At 39.4% G+C, this 22,393-nt stretch overlaps 16 non-coding genes across 16 annotated transcripts; all 16 read left to right on the top strand.

Moving 5' to 3' along the window:
* The first annotated feature begins 659 nt into the window (after nucleotides 1-659).
* On the top strand, nucleotides 660-741 carry TRNAS-CGA (transfer RNA serine (anticodon CGA)). The gene has a single exon. It is a non-coding gene; the product is annotated as a tRNA-Ser (tRNA).
* A 1,332-nt stretch (nucleotides 742-2,073) lies between these two features.
* Nucleotides 2,074-2,155, top strand: TRNAL-CAA (transfer RNA leucine (anticodon CAA)). The gene has a single exon. It is a non-coding gene; the product is annotated as a tRNA-Leu (tRNA).
* A 1,053-nt stretch (nucleotides 2,156-3,208) lies between these two features.
* On the top strand, nucleotides 3,209-3,290 carry TRNAS-CGA (transfer RNA serine (anticodon CGA)). The gene has a single exon. It is a non-coding gene; the product is annotated as a tRNA-Ser (tRNA).
* A 1,343-nt stretch (nucleotides 3,291-4,633) lies between these two features.
* Nucleotides 4,634-4,715, top strand: TRNAS-CGA (transfer RNA serine (anticodon CGA)). Its single transcript has one exon. It is a non-coding gene; the product is annotated as a tRNA-Ser (tRNA).
* Nucleotides 4,716-6,047: 1,332 nt separating this feature from the next.
* Nucleotides 6,048-6,129, top strand: TRNAS-CGA (transfer RNA serine (anticodon CGA)). Its single transcript has one exon. It is a non-coding gene; the product is annotated as a tRNA-Ser (tRNA).
* Nucleotides 6,130-7,472: 1,343 nt separating this feature from the next.
* On the top strand, nucleotides 7,473-7,554 carry TRNAS-CGA (transfer RNA serine (anticodon CGA)). Its single transcript has one exon. It is a non-coding gene; the product is annotated as a tRNA-Ser (tRNA).
* Nucleotides 7,555-8,897: 1,343 nt separating this feature from the next.
* TRNAS-CGA (transfer RNA serine (anticodon CGA)) lies at nucleotides 8,898-8,979 on the top strand. Its single transcript has one exon. It is a non-coding gene; the product is annotated as a tRNA-Ser (tRNA).
* Nucleotides 8,980-10,322: 1,343 nt separating this feature from the next.
* TRNAS-CGA (transfer RNA serine (anticodon CGA)) lies at nucleotides 10,323-10,404 on the top strand. Its single transcript has one exon. It is a non-coding gene; the product is annotated as a tRNA-Ser (tRNA).
* Nucleotides 10,405-11,736: 1,332 nt separating this feature from the next.
* TRNAL-CAA (transfer RNA leucine (anticodon CAA)) lies at nucleotides 11,737-11,818 on the top strand. Its single transcript has one exon. It is a non-coding gene; the product is annotated as a tRNA-Leu (tRNA).
* Nucleotides 11,819-12,871: 1,053 nt separating this feature from the next.
* On the top strand, nucleotides 12,872-12,953 carry TRNAS-CGA (transfer RNA serine (anticodon CGA)). The gene has a single exon. It is a non-coding gene; the product is annotated as a tRNA-Ser (tRNA).
* Nucleotides 12,954-14,722: 1,769 nt separating this feature from the next.
* TRNAS-CGA (transfer RNA serine (anticodon CGA)) lies at nucleotides 14,723-14,804 on the top strand. Its single transcript has one exon. It is a non-coding gene; the product is annotated as a tRNA-Ser (tRNA).
* A 1,332-nt stretch (nucleotides 14,805-16,136) lies between these two features.
* TRNAL-CAA (transfer RNA leucine (anticodon CAA)) lies at nucleotides 16,137-16,218 on the top strand. Its single transcript has one exon. It is a non-coding gene; the product is annotated as a tRNA-Leu (tRNA).
* Nucleotides 16,219-17,271: 1,053 nt separating this feature from the next.
* Nucleotides 17,272-17,353, top strand: TRNAS-CGA (transfer RNA serine (anticodon CGA)). The gene has a single exon. It is a non-coding gene; the product is annotated as a tRNA-Ser (tRNA).
* A 1,769-nt stretch (nucleotides 17,354-19,122) lies between these two features.
* On the top strand, nucleotides 19,123-19,204 carry TRNAS-CGA (transfer RNA serine (anticodon CGA)). Its single transcript has one exon. It is a non-coding gene; the product is annotated as a tRNA-Ser (tRNA).
* A 1,332-nt stretch (nucleotides 19,205-20,536) lies between these two features.
* On the top strand, nucleotides 20,537-20,618 carry TRNAL-CAA (transfer RNA leucine (anticodon CAA)). Its single transcript has one exon. It is a non-coding gene; the product is annotated as a tRNA-Leu (tRNA).
* Nucleotides 20,619-21,671: 1,053 nt separating this feature from the next.
* On the top strand, nucleotides 21,672-21,753 carry TRNAS-CGA (transfer RNA serine (anticodon CGA)). Its single transcript has one exon. It is a non-coding gene; the product is annotated as a tRNA-Ser (tRNA).
* The last annotated feature ends 640 nt before the right edge of the window (nucleotides 21,754-22,393 follow it).

Below are 22,393 nucleotides of genomic sequence, written 5' to 3'. Positions count from 1 at the left end.
AACAGGCTAGTTCAGGAGCTAGCTACGTATATTGCAAACAATTGAGAGAAGAGATTCTGGAGGCATACTTGTGTGTTTACTATGTGACAAGCTATTCAAATTGCTCATCACTGAGGAATTAGTAAATAGAAATTGCCGATAAGGGTAAGGACATTTCTTCTAGATCGTGTCCAGTTGCTGTTAGGTACACCTTGATTTGGGTCAATAAACGCATTCAAAGGAATACTGATCATGTTATGCCTCTATCTAGCAAGACTTTGTAGACTTATTTGGAAGTTGTTTGCAGCTATGCTGAAACTTTTCATACCTGGTTTGAAGAAACTGACTTCTCCACACTGCAGAAATGCAAACAGTCACAGGAATATTCATCATTTTATGCCTATAACTGGCAATAATGTATTGATGTGTTTGGAGTAGTTTTTGTTGCAGTAATTCTAAAAACCTTCATACTAAGTTTGAGGAAACTGGTGTCTCCCCATGACTTGAACCACCACAAGTCTCAGCAGAGTTTCATTTTTATTTGCGCAATGCTGAAAACTGTCACACCTGGTTTAAGGAAACGGCTGTTTCCAGAGTACCTGAAGCCACCTTAGGCCTAGCAAAATGTTTCTGCAAGTGACAAAGTATTTTTAAAGTGTAATTTGTACAGCAGAAAGCAAGCTGTGATGGCCGAGTGGTTAAGGCGTTGGACTCGAAATCCAATGGGATATTCCCGCGCAGGTTCAAATCCTGCTCACAGCGCTCTGGGTATTTTAATAGCAATCCGACCAAAGCATTTGCATTTCACTACAATAGTTTAACTAAGTAAAGCTTTGGCACCAACCAGAGACACTAAATAAGTGTTGTACTGATTGCGGGTAAATGAAGGGAAAAATATACAGTATTTCACCACACATGGGATTAGGGATGAGTTCTAAAGTGGTACTTTGCAATAGGTTGGTGTATTTGACAACTCAGAACCATACCATTGTAATGGGAAGATTACATTTGGGTATTGACAATCTACAATGACACTGCATTTGACTTGTAGTTACCAGTGGTGAGTAGAAATAGTCAATGACATGTTCAAAAAATTGGGGGTTTGAAAGTGCGTCACTAAGAAATGGCTGAAGGTCGATTTGATTTCCCCAGTTCTTAACTCTGTACAATTTAAAACAAGCCAGAATTTGAATCATCTCATTGACCATCATTAGATGTGAGTACATTTAAAAATATGCTATACTTCCTAGACCACACCTGGAATTTCCTGAGGTCTAAACCGAGACTTTGCAAATAGCTGTCCAGATCTCTGCAGACAAGAACAAACCCTGCTCAAGACAATTTTGGAATTTCACGCACAATCAAAAATTTGCATCAGGTCTAAAAAGGAAATTGAACCGTGGCTTCTTTCGTATTCCACTCTGGTGAGATATCGGTCTTGGGAAAAACAGGCTAGTTCAGGAGCTAGCTACGTATATTGCAAACAATTGAGAGAAGAGATTCTGGAGGCATACTTGTGTGTTTACTATGTGACAAGCTATTCAAATTGCTCATCACTGAGGAATTAGTAAATAGAAATTACCGATAATTTCTTCTAGATCGTGTCCAGTTGCTGTTAGGTACACCTTGATTTGGGTCAATAAACGCATTCAAAGGAATACTGATCATGTTATGCCTCTATCTAGCAAGACTTTGTAGACTTATTTGGAAGTTGTTTGCAGCTATGCTGAAACTTTTCATACCTGGTTTAAAGAAACTGACTTCTCCACACTGCAGAAATGCAAACAGTCACAGGAATATTCATCATTTTATGCCTATAACTGGCAATATTGTATTGATGTGTTTGGAGTAGTTTTTGTTGCAGTAATTCTAAAAACCTTCATACTAAGTTTGAGGAAACTGGTGTCTCCCCATGACTTGAACCACCACAAGTCTCAGCAGAGTTTCATTTTTATTTGCGCAATGCTGAAAACTGTCACACCTGGTTTAAGGAAACGGCTGTTTCCAGAGTACCTGAAGCCACCTTAGGCCTAGCAAAATGTTTCTGCAAGTGACAAAGTATTTTTAAAGTGTAATTTGTACAGCAGAAAGCAAGCTGTGATGGCCGAGTGGTTAAGGCGTTGGACTCAAAATCCAATGGGATATTCCCGCGCAGGTTCAAATCCTGCTCACAGCGCTCTGGGTATTTTAATAGCAATCAGACCAAAGCATTTGCATTTCACTACAATAGTTTAACTAAGTAAAGCTTTGGCACCAACCAGAGACACTAAATAGGTGTTGTACTGATTGCGGGTAAATGAAGGGAAAAATTTTGGATCATCTCATTGACCATCATTAGATGTGAGTACATTTAAAAATATGCTATACTTCCTAGACCACACCTGGAATTTCCTGAGGTCTAAACCAAGACTTTGCAAATAGCTGTCCAGATCTCTGCAGATAAGAACAAACCCTGCTCAAGACAATTTTGGAATTTCACGCACAATCAAAAATTTGCATCAGGTCTAAAAAGGAAATTGAACCGTGGCTTCTTTCGTTTTCCACTCTGGTGAGATATCGGTCTTGGGAAAAACAGGCTAGTTCAGGAGCTAGCTACGTATATTGCAAACAATTGAGAGAAGAGATTCTGGAGGCATACTTGTGTGTTTACTATGTGACAAGCTGTTCAAATTGCTCATCACTGAGGAATTAGTAAATAGAAATTGCCGATAAGGGTAAGGACATTTCTTCTAGATCGTGTCCAGTTGCTGTTAGGTACACCTTGATTTGGGTCAATAAACGCATTCAAAGGAATACTGATCATGTTATGCCTCTATCTAGCAAGACTTTGTAGACTTATTTGGAAGTTGTTTGCAGCTATGCTGAAACTTTTCATACCTGGTTTGAAGAAACTGACTTCTCCACACTGCAGAAATGCAAACAGTCACAGGAATATTCATCATTTTATGCCTATAACTGGCAATATTGTATTGATGTGTTTGGAGTAGTTTTTGTTGCAGTAATTCTAAAAACCTTCATACTAAGTTTGAGGAAACTGGTGTCTCCCCATGACTTGAACCACCACAAGTCTCAGCAGAGTTTCATTTTTATTTGCGCAATGCTGAAAACTGTCACACCTGGTTTAAGGAAACGGCTGTTTCCAGAGTACCTGAAGCCACCTTAGGCCTAGCAAAATGTTTCTGCAAGTGACAAAGTATTTTTAAAGTGTAATTTGTACAGCAGAAAGCAAGCTGTGATGGCCGAGTGGTTAAGGCGTTGGACTCGAAATCCAATGGGATATTCCCGTGCAGGTTCAAATCCTGCTCACAGCGCTCCAGGTATTTTAATAGCAATCAGACCAAAGCATTTGCATTTCACTACAATAGTTTAACTAAGTAAAGCTTTGGCACCAACCAGAGACACTAAGTAAGTGTTGTACTGATTGCGGGTAAATGAAGGGAAAAATATACAGTATTTCACCACACATGGGATTAGGGATGAGTTCTAAAGTGGTACTTTGCAATAGGTTGGTGTATTTGACAGCTCAGAACCATACCATTGTAATGGGAAGATTACATTTGGGTATTGACAATCTACAATGACACTGCATTTGACTTGTAGTTACCAGTGGTGAGTAGAAATAGTCAATGACATGTTCAAAAAATTGGGGGTTTGAAAGTGCGTCACTAAGAAATGGCTGAAGGTCGATTTGATTTCCCCAGTTCTTAACTCTGTACAATTTAAAACAAGCCAGAATTTGAATCATCTCATTGACCATCATTAGATGTGAGTACATTTAAAAATATGCTATACTTCCTAGACCACACCTGGAATTTCCTGAGGTCTAAACCGAGACTTTGCAAATAGCTGTCTAGATCTCTGCAGACAAGAACAAACCCTGCTCAAGACAATTTTGGAATTTCACGCACAATCAAAAATTTGCATCAGGTCTAAAAAGGAAATTGAACCGTGGCTTCTTTCGTATTCCACTCTGGTGAGATATCGGTCTTGGGAAAAACAGGCTAGTTCAGGAGCTAGCTACGTATATTGCAAACAATTGAGAGAAGAGATTCTGGAGGCATACTTGTGTGTTTACTATGTGACAAGCTATTCAAATTGCTCATCACTGAGGAATTAGTAAATAGAAATTGCCGATAAGGGTAAGGACATTTCTTCTAGATCGTGTCCAGTTGCTGTTAGGTACACCTTGATTTGGGTCAATAAACGCATTCAAAGGAATACTGATCATGTTATGCCTCTATCTAGCAAGACTTTGTAGACTTATTTGGAAGTTGTTTGCAGCTATGCTGAAACTTTTCATACCTGGTTTGAAGAAACTGACTTCTCCACACTGCAGAAATGCAAACAGTCACAGGAATATTCATCATTTTATGCCTATAACTGGCAATATTGTATTGATGTGTTTGGAGTAGTTTTTGTTGCAGTAATTCTAAAAACCTTCATACTAAGTTTGAGGAAACTGGTGTCTCCCCATGACTTGAACCACCACAAGTCTCAGCAGAGTTTCATTTTTATTTGCGCAATGCTGAAAACTGTCACACCTGGTTTAAGGAAACGGCTGTTTCCAGAGTACCTGAAGCCACCTTAGGCCTAGCAAAATGTTTCTGCAAGTGACAAAGTATTTTTAAAGTGTAATTTGTACAGCAGAAAGCAAGCTGTGATGGCCGAGTGGTTAAGGCGTTGGGCTCGAAATCCAATGGGATATTCCCGCGCAGGTTCAAATCCTGCTCACAGCGCTCTGGGTATTTTAAAAGCAATCAGACCAAAGCATTTGCATTTCACTACAATAGTTTAACTAAGTAAAGCTTTGGCACCAACCAGAGACACTAAATAAGTGTTGTACTGATTGCGGGTAAATGAAGGGAAAAATATACAGTATTTCACCACACATGGGATTAGGGATGAGTTCTAAAGTGGTACTTTGCAATAGGTTGGTGTATTTGACAGCTCAGAACCATACCATTGTAAAGGGAAGATTACATTTGGGTATTGACAATCTACAATGACACTGCATCTGACTTGTAGTTACCAGTGGTGAGTAGAAATAGTCAATGACATGTTCAAAAAATTGGGGGTTTGAAAGTGCGTCACTAAGAAATGGCTGAAGGTCGATTTGATTTCCCCAGTTCTTAACTCTGTACAATTTAAAACAAGCCAGAATTTGAATCATCTCATTGACCATCATTAGATGTGAGTACATTTAAAAATATGCTATACTTCCTAGACCACACCTGGAATTTCCTGAGGTCTAAACCGAGACTTTGCAAATAGCTGTCCAGATCTCTGCAGACAAGAACAAACTCTGCTCAAGACAATTTTGGAATTTCACGCACAATCAAAAATTTGCATCAGGTCTAAAAAGGAAATTGAACCGTGGCTTCTTTCGTATTCCACTCTGGTGAGATATCGGTCTTGGGAAAAACAGGCTAGTTCAGGAGCTAGCTACGTATATTGCAAACAATTGAGAGAAGAGATTCTGGAGGCATACTTGTGTGTTTACTATGTGACAAGCTATTCAAATTGCTCGTCACTGAGGAATTAGTAAATAGAAATTGCCTATAATTTCTTCTAGATCGTGTCCAGTTGCTGTTAGGTACACCTTGATTTGGGTCAATAAACGCATTCAAAGGAATACTGATCATGTTATGCCTCTATCTAGCAAGACTTTGTAGACTTATTTGGAAGTTGTTTGCAGCTATGCTGAAACTTTTCATACCTGGTTTGAAGAAACTGACTTCTCCACACTGCAGAAATGCAAACAGTCACAGGAATATTCATCATTTTATGCCTATAACTGGCAATATTGTATTGATGTGTTTGGAGTAGTTTTTGTTGCAGTAATTCTAAAAACCTTCATACTAAGTTTGAGGAAACTGGTGTCTCCCCATGACTTGAACCACCACAAGTCTCAGCAGAGTTTCATTTTTATTTGCGCAATGCTGAAAACTGTCACACCTGGTTTAAGGAAACGGCTGTTTCCAGAGTACCTGAAGCCACCTTAGGCCTAGCAAAATGTTTCTGCAAGTGACAAAGTATTTTTAAAGTGTAATTTGTACAGCAGAAAGCAAGCTGTGATGGCCGAGTGGTTAAGGCGTTTGACTCGAAATCCAATGGGATATTCCCGCGCAGGTTCAAATCCTGCTCACAGCGCTCTGGGTATTTTAATAGCAATCAGACCAAAGCATTTGCATTTCACTACAATAGTTTAACTAAGTAAAGCTTTGGCACCAACCAGAGACACTAAATAAGTGTTGTACTGATTGCGGGTAAATGAAGGGAAAAATATACAGTATTTCACCACACATGGGATTAGGGATGAGTTCTAAAGTGGTACTTTGCAATAGGTTGGTGTATTTGACAGCTCAGAACCATACCATTGTAATGGGAAGATTACATTTGGGTATTGACAATCTACAATGACACTGCATTTGACTTGTAGTTACCAGTGGTAAGTAGAAATAGTCAATGACATGTGCAAAAAATTGGGGGTTTGAAAGTGCGTCAGTAAGAAATGGCTGAAGGTCGATTTGATTTCCCCAGTTCTTAACTCTGTACAATTTAAAACAAGCCAGAATTTGGATCATCTCATTGACCATCATTAGATGTGAGTACATTTAAAAATATGCTATACTTCCTAGACCACACCTGGAATTTCCTGAGGTCTAAACCGAGACTTTGCAAATAGCTGTCCAGATCTCTGCAGACAAGTACAAACACTGCTCAAGACAATTTTGGAATTTCACGCACAATCAAAAATTTGCATCAGGTCTAAAAAGGAAATTGAACCGTGGCTTCTTTCGTATTCCACTCTGGTGAGATATCGGTCTTGGGAAAAACAGGCTAGTTCAGGAGCTAGCTACGTATATTGCAAACAATTGAGAGAAGAGATTCTGGAGGCATACTTGTGTGTTTACTATGTGACAAGCTATTCAAATTGCTCATCACTGAGGAATTAGTAAATAGAAATTGCCGATAAGGGTAAGGACATTTCTTCTAGATCGTGTCCAGTTGCTGTTAGGTACACCTTGATTTGGGTCAATAAACGCATTCAAAGGAATACTGATCATGTTATGCCTCTATCTAGCAAGACTTTGTAGACTTATTTGGAAGTTGTTTGCAGCTATGCTGAAACTTTTCATACCTGGTTTGAAGAAACTGACTTCTCCACACTGCAGAAATGCAAACAGTCACAGGAATATTCATCATTTTATGCCTATAACTGGCAATATTGTATTGATGTGTTTGGAGTAGTTTTTGTTGCAGTAATTCTAAAAACCTTCATACTAAGTTTGAGGAAACTGGTGTCTCCCCATGACTTGAACCACCACAAGTCTCAGCAGAGTTTCATTTTTATTTGCGCAATGCTGAAAACTGTCACACCTGGTTTAAGGAAACGGCTGTTTCCAGAGTACCTGAAGCCACCTTAGGCCTAGCAAAATGTTTCTGCAAGTGACAAAGTATTTTTAAAGTGTAATTTGTACAGCAGAAAGCAAGCTGTGATGGCCGAGTGGTTAAGGCGTTGGACTCGAAATCCAATGGGATATTCCTGCGCAGGTTCAAATCCTGCTCACAGCGCTCTGGGTATTTTAATAGCAATCAGACCAAAGCATTTGCATTTCACTACAATAGTTTAACTAAGTAAAGCTTTGGCACCAACCAGAGACACTAAATAAGTGTTGTACTGATTGCGGGTAAATGAAGGGAAAAATATACAGTATTTCACCACACATGGGATTAGGGATGAGTTCTAAAGTGGTACTTTGCAATAGGTTGGTGTATTTGACAGCTCAGAACCATACCATTGTAATGGGAAGATTACATTTGGGTATTGACAATTTACAATGACACTGCATTTGACTTGTAGTTACCAGTGGTGAGTAGAAATAGTCAATGACATGTTCAAAAAATTGGGGGTTTGAAAGTGCGTCACTAAGAAATGGCTGAAGGTCGATTTGATTTCCCCAGTTCTTAACTCTGTACAATTTAAAACAAGCCAGAATTTGGATCATCTCATTGACCATCATTAGATGTGAGTACATTTAAAAATATGCTATACTTCCTAGACCACACCTGGAATTTCCTGAGGTCTAAACCGAGACTTTGCAAATAGCTGTCCAGATCTCTGCAGACAAGTACAAACACTGCTCAAGACAATTTTGGAATTTCACGCACAATAAAAAATTTGCATCAGGTCTAAAAACGAAATTGAACCGTGGCTTCTTTCGTATTCCACTCTGGTGAGATATCGGTCTTGGGAAAAACAGGCTAGTTCAGGAGCTAGCTACGTATATTGCAAACAATTGAGAGAAGAGATTCTGGAGGCATACTTGTGTGTTTACTATGTGACAAGCTATTCAAATTGCTCATCACTGAAGAATTAGTAAATAGAAATTGCCGATAAGGGTAAGGACATTTCTTCTAGATCGTGTCCAGTTGCTGTTAGGTACACCTTGATTTGGGTCAATAAACGCATTCAAAGGAATACTGATCATGTTATGCCTCTATCTAGCAAGACTTTGTAGACTTATTTGGAAGTTGTTTGCAGCTATGCTGAAACTTTTCATACCTGGTTTGAAGAAACTGACTTCTCCACACTGCAGAAATGCAAACAGTCACAGGAATATTCATCATTTTATGCCTATAACTGGCAATATTGTATTGATGTGTTTGGAGTAGTTTTTGTTGCAGTAATTCTAAAAACCTTCATACTAAGTTTGAGGAAACTGGTGTCTCCCCATGACTTGAACCACCACAAGTCTCAGCAGAGTTTCATTTTTATTTGCGCAATGCTGAAAACTGTCACACCTGGTTTAAGGAAACGGCTGTTTCCAGAGTACCTGAAGCCACCTTAGGCCTAGCAAAATGTTTCTGCAAGTGACAAAGTATTTTTAAAGTGTAATTTGTACAGCAGAAAGCAAGCTGTGATGGCCGAGTGGTTAAGGCGTTGGACTCGAAATCCAATGGGATATTCCCGCGCAGGTTCGAATCCTGCTCACAGCGCTCCAGGTATTTTAATAGCAATCAGACCAAAGCATTTGCATTTCACTACAATAGTTTAACTAAGTAAAGCTTTGGCACCAACCAGAGACACTAAGTAAGTGTTGTACTGATTGCGGGTAAATGAAGGGAAAAATATACAGTATTTCACCACACATGGGATTAGGGATGAGTTCTAAAGTGGTACTTTGCAATAGGTTGGTGTATTTGACAGCTCAGAACCATACCATTGTAATGGGAAGATTACATTTGGGTATTGACAATCTACAATGACACTGCATTTGACTTGTAGTTACCAGTGGTGAGTAGAAATAGTCAATGACATGTGCAAAAAATTGGGGGTTTGAAAGTGCGTCACTAAGAAATGGCTGAAGGTCGATTTGATTTCCCCAGTTCTTAACTCTGTACAATTTAAAACAAGCCAGAATTTGAATCATTTCATTGACCATCATTAGATGTGAGTACATTTAAAAATATGCTATACTTCCTAGACCACACCTGGAATTTCCTGAGGTCTAAACCGAGACTTTGCAAATAGCTGTCCAGATCTCTGCAGATAAGAACAAACCCTGCTCAAGACAATTTTGGAATTTCACGCACAATCAAAAATTTGCATCAGGTCTAAAAAGGAAATTGAACCGTGGCTTCTTTCGTATTCCACTCTGGTGAGATATCGGTCTTGGGAAAAACAGGCTAGTTCAGGAGCTAGCTACGTATATTGCAAACAATTGAGAGAAGAGATTCTGGAGGCATACTTGTGTGTTTACTATGTGACAAGCTATTCAAATTGCTCATCACTGAGGAATTAGTAAATAGAAATTGCCGATAAGGGTAAGGACATTTCTTCTAGATCGTGTCCAGTTGCTGTTAGGTACACCTTGATTTGGGTCAATAAACACATTCAAAGGAATACTGATCATGTTATGCCTCTATCTAGCAAGACTTTGTAGACTTATTTGGAAGTTGTTTGCAGCTATGCTGAAACTTTTCATACCTGGTTTGAAGAAACTGACTTCTCCACACTGCAGAAATGCAAACAGTCACAGGAATATTCATCATTTTATGCCTATAACTGGCAATAATGTATTGATGTGTTTGGAGTAGTTTTTGTTGCAGTAATTCTAAAAACCTTCATACTAAGTTTGAGGAAACTGGTGTCTCCCCATGACTTGAACCACCACAAGTCTCAGCAGAGTTTCATTTTTATTTGCGCAATGCTGAAAACTGTCACACCTGGTTTAAGGAAACGGCTGTTTCCAGAGTACCTGAAGCCACCTTAGGCCTAGCAAAATGTTTCTGCAAGTGACAAAGTATTTTTAAAGTGTAATTTGTACAGCAGAAAGCAAGCTGTGATGGCCGAGTGGTTAAGGCGTTGGACTCGAAATCCAATGGGATATTCCCGCGCAGGTTCAAATCCTGCTCACAGCGCTCTGGGTATTTTAATAGCAATCAGACCAAAGCATTTGCATTTCACTACAATAGTTTAACTAAGTAAAGCTTTGGCACCAACCAGAGACACTAAATAAGTGTTGTACTGATTGCGGGTAAATGAAGGGAAAAATATACAGTATTTCACCACACATGGGATTAGGGATGAGTTCTAAAGTGGTACTTTGCAATAGGTTGGTGTATTTGACAACTCAGAACCATACCATTGTAATGGGAAGATTACATTTGGGTATTGACAATCTACAATGACACTGCATTTGACTTGTAGTTACCAGTGGTGAGTAGAAATAGTCAATGACATGTTCAAAAAATTGGGGGTTTGAAAGTGCGTCACTAAGAAATGGCTGAAGGTCGATTTGATTTCCCCAGTTCTTAACTCTGTACAATTTAAAACAAGCCAGAATTTGAATCATCTCATTGACCATCATTAGATGTGAGTACATTTAAAAATATGCTATACTTCCTAGACCACACCTGGAATTTCCTGAGGTCTAAACCGAGACTTTGCAAATAGCTGTCCAGATCTCTGCAGACAAGATCAAACCCTGCTCAAGACAATTTTGGAATTTCACGCACAATCAAAAATTTGCATCAGGTCTAAAAAGGAAATTGAACCGTGGCTTCTTTCGTATTCCACTCTGGTGAGATATCGGTCTTGGGAAAAACAGGCTAGTTCAGGAGCTAGCTACGTATATTGCAAACAATTGAGAGAAGAGATTCTGGAGGCATACTTGTGTGTTTACTATGTGACAAGCTATTCAAATTGCTCATCACTGAGGAATTAGTAAATAGAAATTACCGATAATTTCTTCTAGATCGTGTCCAGTTGCTGTTAGGTACACCTTGATTTGGGTCAATAAACGCATTCAAAGGAATACTGATCATGTTATGCCTCTATCTAGCAAGACTTTGTAGACTTATTTGGAAGTTGTTTGCAGCTATGCTGAAACTTTTCATACCTGGTTTAAAGAAACTGACTTCTCCACACTGCAGAAATGCAAACAGTCACAGGAATATTCATCATTTTATGCCTATAACTGGCAATATTGTATTGATGTGTTTGGAGTAGTTTTTGTTGCAGTAATTCTAAAAACCTTCATACTAAGTTTGAGGAAACTGGTGTCTCCCCATGACTTGAACCACCACAAGTCTCAGCAGAGTTTCATTTTTATTTGCGCAATGCTGAAAACTGTCACACCTGGTTTAAGGAAACGGCTGTTTCCAGAGTACCTGAAGCCACCTTAGGCCTAGCAAAATGTTTCTGCAAGTGACAAAGTATTTTTAAAGTGTAATTTGTACAGCAGAAAGCAAGCTGTGATGGCCGAGTGGTTAAGGCGTTGGACTCAAAATCCAATGGGATATTCCCGCGCAGGTTCAAATCCTGCTCACAGCGCTCTGGGTATTTTAATAGCAATCAGACCAAAGCATTTGCATTTCACTACAATAGTTTAACTAAGTAAAGCTTTGGCACCAACCAGAGACACTAAATAAGTGTTGTACTGATTGCGGGTAAATGAAGGGAAAAATTTTGGATCATCTCATTGACCATCATTAGATGTGAGTACATTTAAAAATATGCTATACTTCCTAGACCACACCTGGAATTTCCTGAGGTCTAAACCAAGACTTTGCAAATAGCTGTCCAGATCTCTGCAGATAAGAACAAACCCTGCTCAAGACAATTTTGGAATTTCACGCACAATCAAAAATTTGCATCAGGTCTAAAAAGGAAATTGAACCGTGGCTTCTTTCGTTTTCCACTCTGGTGAGATATCGGTCTTGGGAAAAACAGGCTAGTTCAGGAGCTAGCTACGTATATTGCAAACAATTGAGAGAAGAGATTCTGGAGGCATACTTGTGTGTTTACTATGTGACAAGCTGTTCAAATTGCTCATCACTGAGGAATTAGTAAATAGAAATTGCCGATAAGGGTAAGGACATTTCTTCTAGATCGTGTCCAGTTGCTGTTAGGTACACCTTGATTTGGGTCAATAAACGCATTCAAAGGAATACTGATCATGTTATGCCTCTATCTAGCAAGACTTTGTAGACTTATTTGGAAGTTGTTTGCAGCTATGCTGAAACTTTTCATACCTGGTTTGAAGAAACTGACTTCTCCACACTGCAGAAATGCAAACAGTCACAGGAATATTCATCATTTTATGCCTATAACTGGCAATATTGTATTGATGTGTTTGGAGTAGTTTTTGTTGCAGTAATTCTAAAAACCTTCATACTAAGTTTGAGGAAACTGGTGTCTCCCCATGACTTGAACCACCACAAGTCTCAGCAGAGTTTCATTTTTATTTGCGCAATGCTGAAAACTGTCACACCTGGTTTAAGGAAACGGCTGTTTCCAGAGTACCTGAAGCCACCTTAGGCCTAGCAAAATGTTTCTGCAAGTGACAAAGTATTTTTAAAGTGTAATTTGTACAGCAGAAAGCAAGCTGTGATGGCCGAGTGGTTAAGGCGTTGGACTCGAAATCCAATGGGATATTCCCGCGCAGGTTCAAATCCTGCTCACAGCGCTCTGGGTATTTTAATAGCAATCAGACCAAAGCATTTGCATTTCACTACAATAGTTTAACTAAGTAAAGCTTTGGCACCAACCAGAGACACTGAGGCCTAGTGCACACCAGAGCGTTTCCGCTGCGGTTTGCGATCCTCCTGCGGGTGCGGATCCGCTAGGGTAATGTATTTCAATGGGCTGGTGCACACCAGAGCGGGAGGCTTTTTGCAGAAACGCATACTCCCGGGCTGCAGCAGATTTTGGATTGCGGATGCGTTTCTGCCTCAATGTTAAGTATAGGAAAAACGCAAACCGCTCTGAAAAACGGCACTTCAGAGCGGTTTGCCAGGCGTTTTTTGTTACAGTAGCTGTTCAGTAACAGCTTTACTGTAACAATATGTTAAATCTACTACACCAAAACCGCTACACAAAACCGCAAAACGCTAGCTGAAACGCTACAGAAAAAGAAGAAAAAGCGTTTCAAAATCTGCTAGCATTTTGCGGATCTGCTAGCGGTTTTTGGTGTGCACCAGGCCTAAGTAAGTGTTGTACTGATTGCGGGTAAATGAAGGGAAAAATATACAGTATTTCACCACACATGGGATTAGGGATGAGTTCTAAAGTGGTACTTTGCAATAGGTTGGTGTATTTGACAGCTCAGAACCATACCATTGTAATGGGAAGATTACATTTGGGTATTGACAATCTACAATGACACTGCATTTGACTTGTAGTTACCAGTGGTGAGTAGAAATAGTCAATGACATGTTCAAAAAATTGGGGGTTTGAAAGTGCGTCACTAAGAAATGGCTGAAGGTCGATTTGATTTCCCCAGTTCTTAACTCTGTACAATTTAAAACAAGCCAGAATTTGAATCATCTCATTGACCATCATTAGATGTGAGTACATTTAAAAATATGCTATACTTCCTAGACCACACCTGGAATTTCCTGAGGTCTAAACCGAGACTTTGCAAATAGCTGTCCAGATCTCTGCAGATAAGAACAAACCCTGCTCAAGACAATTTTGGAATTTCACGCACAATCAAAAATTTGCATCAGGTCTAAAAAGGAAATTGAACCGTGGCTTCTTTCGTATTCCACTCTGGTGAGATATCGGTCTTGGGAAAAACAGGCTAGTTCAGGAGCTAGCTACGTATATTGCAAACAATTGAGAGAAGAGATTCTGGAGGCATACTTGTGTGTTTACTATGTGACAAGCTATTCAAATTGCTCATCACTGAGGAATTAGTAAATAGAAATTGCCGATAAGGGTAAGGACATTTCTTCTAGATCGTGTCCAGTTGCTGTTAGGTACACCTTGATTTGGGTCAATAAACACATTCAAAGGAATACTGATCATGTTATGCCTCTATCTAGCAAGACTTTGTAGACTTATTTGGAAGTTGTTTGCAGCTATGCTGAAACTTTTCATACCTGGTTTGAAGAAACTGACTTCTCCACACTGCAGAAATGCAAACAGTCACAGGAATATTCATCATTTTATGCCTATAACTGGCAATAATGTATTGATGTGTTTGGAGTAGTTTTTGTTGCAGTAATTCTAAAAACCTTCATACTAAGTTTGAGGAAACTGGTGTCTCCCCATGACTTGAACCACCACAAGTCTCAGCAGAGTTTCATTTTTATTTGCGCAATGCTGAAAACTGTCACACCTGGTTTAAGGAAACGGCTGTTTCCGGAGTACCTGAAGCCACCTTAGGCCTAGCAAAATGTTTCTGCAAGTGACAAAGTATTTTTAAAGTGTAATTTGTACAGCAGAAAGCAAGCTGTGATGGCCGAGTGGTTAAGGCGTTGGACTCGAAATCCAATGGGATATTCCCGCGCAGGTTCAAATCCTGCTCACAGCGCTCTGGGTATTTTAATAGCAATCAGACCAAAGCATTTGCATTTCACTACAATAGTTTAACTAAGTAAAGCTTTGGCACCAACCAGAGACACTAAATAAGTGTTGTACTGATTGCGGGTAAATGAAGGGAAAAATATACAGTATTTCACCACACATGGGATTAGGGATGAGTTCTAAAGTGGTACTTTGCAATAGGTTGGTGTATTTGACAACTCAGAACCATACCATTGTAATGGGAAGATTACATTTGGGTATTGACAATCTACAATGACACTGCATTTGACTTGTAGTTACCAGTGGTGAGTAGAAATAGTCAATGACATGTTCAAAAAATTGGGGGTTTGAAAGTGCGTCACTAAGAAATGGCTGAAGGTCGATTTGATTTCCCCAGTTCTTAACTCTGTACAATTTAAAACAAGCCAGAATTTGAATCATCTCATTGACCATCATTAGATGTGAGTACATTTAAAAATATGCTATACTTCCTAGACCACACCTGGAATTTCCTGAGGTCTAAACCGAGACTTTGCAAATAGCTGTTCAGATCTCTGCAGACAAGAACAAACCCTGCTCAAGACAATTTTGGAATTTCACGCACAATCAAAAATTTGCATCAGGTCTAAAAAGGAAATTGAACCGTGGCTTCTTTCGTATTCCACTCTGGTGAGATATCGGTCTTGGGAAAAACAGGCTAGTTCAGGAGCTAGCTACGTATATTGCAAACAATTGAGAGAAGAGATTCTGGAGGCATACTTGTGTGTTTACTATGTGACAAGCTATTCAAATTGCTCATCACTGAGGAATTAGTAAATAGAAATTACCGATAATTTCTTCTAGATCGTGTCCAGTTGCTGTTAGGTACACCTTGATTTGGGTCAATAAACGCATTCAAAGGAATACTGATCATGTTATGCCTCTATCTAGCAAGACTTTGTAGACTTATTTGGAAGTTGTTTGCAGCTATGCTGAAACTTTTCATACCTGGTTTAAAGAAACTGACTTCTCCACACTGCAGAAATGCAAACAGTCACAGGAATATTCATCATTTTATGCCTATAACTGGCAATATTGTATTGATGTGTTTGGAGTAGTTTTTGTTGCAGTAATTCTAAAAACCTTCATACTAAGTTTGAGGAAACTGGTGTCTCCCCATGACTTGAACCACCACAAGTCTCAGCAGAGTTTCATTTTTATTTGCGCAATGCTGAAAACTGTCACACCTGGTTTAAGGAAACGGCTGTTTCCAGAGTACCTGAAGCCACCTTAGGCCTAGCAAAATGTTTCTGCAAGTGACAAAGTATTTTTAAAGTGTAATTTGTACAGCAGAAAGCAAGCTGTGATGGCCGAGTGGTTAAGGCGTTGGACTCAAAATCCAATGGGATATTCCCGCGCAGGTTCAAATCCTGCTCACAGCGCTCTGGGTATTTTAATAGCAATCAGACCAAAGCATTTGCATTTCACTACAATAGTTTAACTAAGTAAAGCTTTGGCACCAACCAGAGACACTAAATAAGTGTTGTACTGATTGCGGGTAAATGAAGGGAAAAATTTTGGATCATCTCATTGACCATCATTAGATGTGAGTACATTTAAAAATATGCTATACTTCCTAGACCACACCTGGAATTTCCTGAGGTCTAAACCAAGACTTTGCAAATAGCTGTCCAGATCTCTGCAGATAAGAACAAACCCTGCTCAAGACAATTTTGGAATTTCACGCACAATCAAAAATTTGCATCAGGTCTAAAAAGGAAATTGAACCGTGGCTTCTTTCGTTTTCCACTCTGGTGAGATATCGGTCTTGGGAAAAACAGGCTAGTTCAGGAGCTAGCTACGTATATTGCAAACAATTGAGAGAAGAGATTCTGGAGGCATACTTGTGTGTTTACTATGTGACAAGCTGTTCAAATTGCTCATCACTGAGGAATTAGTAAATAGAAATTGCCGATAAGGGTAAGGACATTTCTTCTAGATCGTGTCCAGTTGCTGTTAGGTACACCTTGATTTGGGTCAATAAACGCATTCAAAGGAATACTGATCATGTTATGCCTCTATCTAGCAAGACTTTGTAGACTTATTTGGAAGTTGTTTGCAGCTATGCTGAAACTTTTCATACCTGGTTTGAAGAAACTGACTTCTCCACACTGCAGAAATGCAAACAGTCACAGGAATATTCATCATTTTATGCCTATAACTGGCAATATTGTATTGATGTGTTTGGAGTAGTTTTTGTTGCAGTAATTCTAAAAACCTTCATACTAAGTTTGAGGAAACTGGTGTCTCCCCATGACTTGAACCACCACAAGTCTCAGCAGAGTTTCATTTTTATTTGCGCAATGCTGAAAACTGTCACACCTGGTTTAAGGAAACGGCTGTTTCCAGAGTACCTGAAGCCACCTTAGGCCTAGCAAAATGTTTCTGCAAGTGACAAAGTATTTTTAAAGTGTAATTTGTACAGCAGAAAGCAAGCTGTGATGGCCGAGTGGTTAAGGCGTTGGACTCGAAATCCAATGGGATATTCCCGCGCAGGTTCAAATCCTGCTCACAGCGCTCTGGGTATTTTAATAGCAATCAGACCAAAGCATTTGCATTTCACTACAATAGTTTAACTAAGTAAAGCTTTGGCACCAACCAGAGACACTGAGGCCTAGTGCACACCAGAGCGTTTCCGCTGCGGTTTGCGATCCTCCTGCGGGTGCGGATCCGCTAGGGTAATGTATTTCAATGGGCTGGTGCACACCAGAGCGGGAGGCTTTTTGCAGAAACGCATACTCCCGGGCTGCAGCAGATTTTGGATTGCGGATGCGTTTCTGCCTCAATGTTAAGTATAGGAAAAACGCAAACCGCTCTGAAAAACGGCACTTCAGAGCGGTTTGCCAGGCGTTTTTTGTTACAGTAGCTGTTCAGTAACAGCTTTACTGTAACAATATGTTAAATCTACTACACCAAAACCGCTACACAAAACCGCAAAACGCTAGCTGAAACGCTACAGAAAAAGAAGAAAAAGCGTTTCAAAATCTGCTAGCATTTTGCGGATCTGCTAGCGGTTTTTGGTGTGCACCAGGCCTAAGTAAGTGTTGTACTGATTGCGGGTAAATGAAGGGAAAAATATACAGTATTTCACCACACATGGGATTAGGGATGAGTTCTAAAGTGGTACTTTGCAATAGGTTGGTGTATTTGACAGCTCAGAACCATACCATTGTAATGGGAAGATTACATTTGGGTATTGACAATCTACAATGACACTGCATTTGACTTGTAGTTACCAGTGGTGAGTAGAAATAGTCAATGACATGTTCAAAAAATTGGGGGTTTGAAAGTGCGTCACTAAGAAATGGCTGAAGGTCGATTTGATTTCCCCAGTTCTTAACTCTGTACAATTTAAAACAAGCCAGAATTTGAATCATCTCATTGACCATCATTAGATGTGAGTACATTTAAAAATATGCTATACTTCCTAGACCACACCTGGAATTTCCTGAGGTCTAAACCGAGACTTTGCAAATAGCTGTCCAGATCTCTGCAGATAAGAACAAACCCTGCTCAAGACAATTTTGGAATTTCACGCACAATCAAAAATTTGCATCAGGTCTAAAAAGGAAATTGAACCGTGGCTTCTTTCGTATTCCACTCTGGTGAGATATCGGTCTTGGGAAAAACAGGCTAGTTCAGGAGCTAGCTACGTATATTGCAAACAATTGAGAGAAGAGATTCTGGAGGCATACTTGTGTGTTTACTATGTGACAAGCTATTCAAATTGCTCATCACTGAGGAATTAGTAAATAGAAATTGCCGATAAGGGTAAGGACATTTCTTCTAGATCGTGTCCAGTTGCTGTTAGGTACACCTTGATTTGGGTCAATAAACACATTCAAAGGAATACTGATCATGTTATGCCTCTATCTAGCAAGACTTTGTAGACTTATTTGGAAGTTGTTTGCAGCTATGCTGAAACTTTTCATACCTGGTTTGAAGAAACTGACTTCTCCACACTGCAGAAATGCAAACAGTCACAGGAATATTCATCATTTTATGCCTATAACTGGCAATAATGTATTGATGTGTTTGGAGTAGTTTTTGTTGCAGTAATTCTAAAAACCTTCATACTAAGTTTGAGGAAACTGGTGTCTCCCCATGACTTGAACCACCACAAGTCTCAGCAGAGTTTCATTTTTATTTGCGCAATGCTGAAAACTGTCACACCTGGTTTAAGGAAACGGCTGTTTCCAGAGTACCTGAAGCCACCTTAGGCCTAGCAAAATGTTTCTGCAAGTGACAAAGTATTTTTAAAGTGTAATTTGTACAGCAGAAAGCAAGCTGTGATGGCCGAGTGGTTAAGGCGTTGGACTCGAAATCCAATGGGATATTCCCGCGCAGGTTCAAATCCTGCTCACAGCGCTCTGGGTATTTTAATAGCAATCAGACCAAAGCATTTGCATTTCACTACAATAGTTTAACTAAGTAAAGCTTTGGCACCAACCAGAGACACTAAATAAGTGTTGTACTGATTGCGGGTAAATGAAGGGAAAAATATACAGTATTTCACCACACATGGGATTAGGGATGAGTTCTAAAGTGGTACTTTGCAATAGGTTGGTGTATTTGACAACTCAGAACCATACCATTGTAATGGGAAGATTACATTTGGGTATTGACAATCTACAATGACACTGCATTTGACTTGTAGTTACCAGTGGTGAGTAGAAATAGTCAATGACATGTTCAAAAAATTGGGGGTTTGAAAGTGCGTCACTAAGAAATGGCTGAAGGTCGATTTGATTTCCCCAGTTCTTAACTCTGTACAATTTAAAACAAGCCAGAATTTGAATCATCTCATTGACCATCATTAGATGTGAGTACATTTAAAAATATGCTATACTTCCTAGACCACACCTGGAATTTCCTGAGGTCTAAACCGAGACTTTGCAAATAGCTGTTCAGATCTCTGCAGACAAGAACAAACCCTGCTCAAGACAATTTTGGAATTTCACGCACAATCAAAAATTTGCATCAGGTCTAAAAAGGAAATTGAACCGTGGCTTCTTTCGTATTCCACTCTGGTGAGATATCGGTCTTGGGAAAAACAGGCTAGTTCAGGAGCTAGCTACGTATATTGCAAACAATTGAGAGAAGAGATTCTGGAGGCATACTTGTGTGTTTACTATGTGACAAGCTATTCAAATTGCTCATCACTGAGGAATTAGTAAATAGAAATTACCGATAATTTCTTCTAGATCGTGTCCAGTTGCTGTTAGGTACACCTTGATTTGGGTCAATAAACGCATTCAAAGGAATACTGATCATGTTATGCCTCTATCTAGCAAGACTTTGTAGACTTATTTGGAAGTTGTTTGCAGCTATGCTGAAACTTTTCATACCTGGTTTAAAGAAACTGACTTCTCCACACTGCAGAAATGCAAACAGTCACAGGAATATTCATCATTTTATGCCTATAACTGGCAATATTGTATTGATGTGTTTGGAGTAGTTTTTGTTGCAGTAATTCTAAAAACCTTCATACTAAGTTTGAGGAAACTGGTGTCTCCCCATGACTTGAACCACCACAAGTCTCAGCAGAGTTTCATTTTTATTTGCGCAATGCTGAAAACTGTCACACCTGGTTTAAGGAAACGGCTGTTTCCAGAGTACCTGAAGCCACCTTAGGCCTAGCAAAATGTTTCTGCAAGTGACAAAGTATTTTTAAAGTGTAATTTGTACAGCAGAAAGCAAGCTGTGATGGCCGAGTGGCTAAGGCGTTGGACTCAAAATCCAATGGGATATTCCCGCGCAGGTTCAAATCCTGCTCACAGCGCTCTGGGTATTTTAATAGCAATCAGACCAAAGCATTTGCATTTCACTACAATAGTTTAACTAAGTAAAGCTTTGGCACCAACCAGAGACACTAAATAGGTGTTGTACTGATTGCGGGTAAATGAAGGGAAAAATTTTGGATCATCTCATTGACCATCATTAGATGTGAGTACATTTAAAAATATGCTATACTTCCTAGACCACACCTGGAATTTCCTGAGGTCTAAACCAAGACTTTGCAAATAGCTGTCCAGATCTCTGCAGATAAGAACAAACCCTGCTCAAGACAATTTTGGAATTTCACGCACAATCAAAAATTTGCATCAGGTCTAAAAAGGAAATTGAACCGTGGCTTCTTTCGTTTTCCACTCTGGTGAGATATCGGTCTTGGGAAAAACAGGCTAGTTCAGGAGCTAGCTACGTATATTGCAAACAATTGAGAGAAGAGATTCTGGAGGCATACTTGTGTGTTTACTATGTGACAAGCTGTTCAAATTGCTCATCACTGAGGAATTAGTAAATAGAAATTGCCGATAAGGGTAAGGACATTTCTTCTAGATCGTGTCCAGTTGCTGTTAGGTACACCTTGATTTGGGTCAATAAACGCATTCAAAGGAATACTGATCATGTTATGCCTCTATCTAGCAAGACTTTGTAGACTTATTTGGAAGTTGTTTGCAGCTATGCTGAAACTTTTCATACCTGGTTTGAAGAAACTGACTTCTCCACACTGCAGAAATGCAAACAGTCACAGGAATATTCATCATTTTATGCCTATAACTGGCAATATTGTATTGATGTGTTTGGAGTAGTTTTTGTTGCAGTAATTCTAAAAACCTTCATACTAAGTTTGAGGAAACTGGTGTCTCCCCATGACTTGAACCACCACAAGTCTCAGCAGAGTTTCATTTTTATTTGCGCAATGCTGAAAACTGTCACACCTGGTTTAAGGAAACGGCTGTTTCCAGAGTACCTGAAGCCACCTTAGGCCTAGCAAAATGTTTCTGCAAGTGACAAAGTATTTTTAAAGTGTAATTTGTACAGCAGAAAGCAAGCTGTGATGGCCGAGTGGTTAAGGCGTTGGACTCGAAATCCAATGGGATATTCCCGCGCAGGTTCAAATCCTGCTCACAGCGCTCTGGGTATTTTAATAGCAATCAGACCAAAGCATTTGCATTTCACTACAATAGTTTAACTAAGTAAAGCTTTGGCACCAACCAGAGACACTAAGTAAGTGTTGTACTGATTGCGGGTAAATGAAGGGAAAAATATACAGTATTTCACCACACATGGGATTAGGGATGAGTTCTAAAGTGGTACTTTGCAATAGGTTGGTGTATTTGACAGCTCAGAACCATACCATTGTAATGGGAAGATTACATTTGGGTATTGACAATCTACAATGACACTGCATTTGACTTGTAGTTACCAGTGGTGAGTAGAAATAGTCAATGACATGTTCAAAAAATTGGGGGTTTGAAAGTGCGTCACTAAGAAATGGCTGAAGGTCGATTTGATTTCCCCAGTTCTTAACTCTGTACAATTTAAAACAAGCCAGAATTTGAATCATCTCATTGACCATCATTAGATGTGAGTACATTTAAAAATATGCTATACTTCCTAGACCACACCTGGAATTTCCTGAGGTCTAAACCGAGACTTTGCAAATAGCTGTCTAGATCTCTGCAGACAAGAACAAACCCTGCTCAAGACAATTTTGGAATTTCACGCACAATCAAAAATTTGCATCAGGTCTAAAAAGGAAATTGAACCGTG

Source organism: Hyperolius riggenbachi, chromosome 3 (assembly GCF_040937935.1).
Source record: "Hyperolius riggenbachi isolate aHypRig1 chromosome 3, aHypRig1.pri, whole genome shotgun sequence".
Taxonomy (NCBI): domain Eukaryota; kingdom Metazoa; phylum Chordata; class Amphibia; order Anura; family Hyperoliidae; genus Hyperolius; species Hyperolius riggenbachi.
The sequence above is the reverse complement of the archived record's forward strand: the minus strand, read 5'-3'. Positions and strand labels throughout refer to the sequence as shown.